The following is a 3,537-nucleotide window of genomic DNA, read 5'->3' as shown; positions in this document are numbered from 1 at the left end:
TCTCTCACGCCATGTTTTTACTTCCTCTCTTATTTTCCCAAGTCTTCAAATTTTATTTTTTGAACTCTAGTAAAACATTCTTGTGTACATATCCTCTAACAGGAGTCCTAGCTAAGTGCAATCAGCTGGGCAGAGGCAAAACTTGGTCTTCTAAAGAAACTTTTGGAAAAGAAGATAGATAGACTATAGGTTTATCTCTCTGTTCTTGCGTTTGATATTCTCTGTTTCAAACACAAGAACAGATCTCATGTCAGATTGAGATGACAAAAGCGAGTGAGAGAACTTGAGATGGTAACTGAAGAGAGTGAGAATAGAGCTCTAAGGGATATAAAAGTTTCAAAGACTTGCAGTACTAATCTTGGATCATGTAGGCTGGAACTCCTTTTTTTTTTGGCATGCCAGATTCTAATATGGAAGATAAGAAGGGTGAGGATAATAATGCTCAGAAGAAATGTGATAATCCCATGATCAAGGATAGAAGGTTTAACATGAGAGATGACCTCGCAGCAATGGTATTTTGTTGTACATCATCATCAAGAAAAACCTAAGTCACACTTATATTTGACACACATGGAGCCATTGAGATCTGATCAACGGGTTATAAAAAAAGAACAGAAACCTAAAATAGACAATGCCAACCACACGGACTCGAAACCACACTGTACACTAAAAGCATCCACATCACTAGCAGCAAGCAAGAGATACTTTTTCTTCTTTTCATCTTTTTCAAATGATAATTTGACTACTTGCACATCACAAAGCAACTTAGTGTTAGGCAGACACACCTCTTAGGGTTGTCAAGAGGATTGTGGGCAGAGCAGAGTTACCTGTATCCAAAACCAAGGTTAAGTTCCTGACCCATTGAGCCTTGACGATTAGGACCACCAGCTTGACCCATTGCCGGTGAAGCTGGATGATCAACTCTGTTGCCTTGAGAACTTGCAAAGCCACAAAATGAAAAAAAAAAGTGTTTTAAGAGACCAAATACAAAATCAACTAGTCCCTTCATAGTTGGACATTAAGACTGACTCGAGACCAAATACACAAGATTTTGAATCCAGGAATAAATGAGCGGAAGTTGAATCTTTAAAGGGCAAAGTAGCAAATGGATTTGGGTTATCATTTGTTATACCTTGTGGTGGCATACCGTAGCTGGGTTGGTGATGGGCGAAGGGAAAGCCTTGTGATGGATTTAACTCGGGGATGAGACCCGGAATTTGGTTGTTCACATTAGGAGAGTGATGGTGTGGTGGACCACCACTGGGGAATCCTTGCATTAGATGATGGCGTTGCAGGTTATCTTGCATATGTGGAGGAAGACGATCAAACTCGGGAAGCCCACTAGTTGCTGAAGGTGGGCGATGAATCATGCTTGGTGGAGGATCCTGATGTTGAGCTATGACGCTTCCTTGGCCCATGATGAGGAGCATGTTGAGTATCCAAAGGATGGAAGACTAGGCCTGAACCTTTCAAGTGAGAAGAGGGGTTGGTTGCGTACTGTCGAGGATGATGGTGAAGAAAGGGACCATCTTGACCTCCCATTATTGGTCTTTCACTCCTTGGACCAGAGTTTAAAGCAGCTAGCTTGTCAGAGATGTTGAAAGTTACTTCAGGCTCCTGATTACGCGGTCATGGAGAAGACATGTATTTTTGTGCCAGCTGCGATTAAATTACCTCCGGGGAAACAGTCAGGTCTCGTTTGATTTCTTTGGCTCAGTTCACCGATAGACCTCTCTAATCGAAGCGGGACCCCAGGAGCATCAGAAACCACAGAGACAGGTCCTCCAATTGACTGCAGTTCGTTCATGAAGGCACTCCCAAACAGATTCTCAAGAGTCAAAGACTTCCCCGGATTTGCTTCTCCAGCTGTAGGTGGTGGTCTACTATCTGTAACTGAAAGTAGCAGCGTGTCTTGACTCTTTGGGTCTGCACTTCTCTGTAATAAAGAAAGAAGGTGCTGGGAAGCTTTGGTTGTCAACAGATGTTTCCCTTTGATTGGTTTTCTTCACTGACGAAACACTCAAGTCTTGGTCAACTGGAGGATGATAACTGGTGGAGCAGCTGTTACTGATTTACTTGCGCTTAACTTATCAACGTTTGTAGTGGGATGGCCTTCATAAGGAAAATCCATCGAAAGCTCACCCTTTGCTTTTGTGTCAAAGGTTTGCAATTTATCTGCACCTTGAAGTAGTGACAGTAACCCTCCTGGTGGCCTACTGGATGGGAGATCTACGTCTGGCTTGTTATCTGCATTATTATTGTTCAGTGGATGATGATTACCTTCTTCAAGATATAGATGTGCCAACTTTGACGATTTAACAGTCTGAGGGCTCTGTGTCTCTTCTACTCTATCAACAATTTTCTACAAGGATATAGACTTTTGTCAGGTCAAATTCCATACGTAATGCAAGTACATGAACATGCGATTACAAGTTTATCTTGTGACTAGTTGCGCGCCCTTCCCATCTTCCATGAGTGCCAAATTATACAATCTACCAAATTCACCCCTTGTGGGAGGCGATGAACTATAGTCATTCCGCCTCAGGCCGTGAGAAACAAAATCGCCATTAATTCTGTGTAGCTCGGGTGAAGGATCTTGGGAGTCACTGCACATATAAAGAGTAGTGTACAGATCAAGACATATCTCTCCAAACCATACATAAAAAATACATTTCAGATAAAATATAGTCTCACCGCAAGAGTAAATCATTAAATTCACTTGGAAGATTTGGAAGCTTCTTAAAAAAATCTATGTGATTGGTAGTTGCGGTAGGTGCCCTATTTTTTTTTTGAAACCACCGCTCTTAAAATAACCTACAGCTGTACAAGTGCTCTGCAGAGCCAAATATCCAAAGCAATTTTTTAGTGCTTTCCATAAAATTTTACAGCAATAAAATCTAAAGCCACAGCAAAAAGTCTACAGATTTTTTTCTACAGCAAAATTTTTAAAACTACAGCCATTACCAATCGGACCCATAATATCGCTCAAGGATAAAAGAAACTTCCACGTGTATATAAGAAACTCTTGGTTTCCTGATTCAACACAAAGAAAATAAAAAAAATTAGCAATCTGCGGCTGAAATTTGTGAAGACAGAATCACTCTACTTGTTGGATTCATCATTGGTTCCGACATGTTGATCCATGGGAAACTGTTGTTCATCAGCCACAAGAAAAAGAAGTATATGTGTCTCAACGCCGAATAAAGTTGCTCTCGTATAATTTGGATATTACAGAGCCTTAAAGTATTCAAATACAATATTCCCAACACGGCAAGAACCTCACCCACGATTCGATTCGATTCGATTCAGCGGCAGCAACTTCATCAGCTATATGTACAGTAAAGACGGACTTGTATTTCTAAAGTTTTCCAACAGAAATAGCGAAATCTCCAGAGAAGCTATTATAGCTCATCCTAAAGTCTGAAGGCTAATTAATCTCTAAGGTTTTTTTTTGGGCAAATCTCCAAAATAACTCCTTTCTAAGTTTATATCACAAAAATAGCATTCAAAAACTAAAATGACCAAAATAGCATTTTA

The 3,537-nt window shown here is 40.5% G+C and overlaps 1 pseudogene; it reads right to left on the bottom strand.

Annotated features, from left to right (window-relative positions):
* Positions 1 to 436: 436 nt before the first annotated feature.
* LOC106350155 lies at positions 437 to 2,535 on the bottom strand (annotated as a pseudogene).
* Between the last annotated feature and the right edge of the window lie 1,002 nt (positions 2,536 to 3,537).

Source organism: Brassica napus, chromosome C2, assembly GCF_020379485.1.
Source record: "Brassica napus cultivar Da-Ae chromosome C2, Da-Ae, whole genome shotgun sequence".
Classification (NCBI taxonomy): Eukaryota; Viridiplantae; Streptophyta; class Magnoliopsida; order Brassicales; family Brassicaceae; genus Brassica; species Brassica napus.
This window is presented reverse-complemented; position numbering and strand designations above follow the sequence as displayed.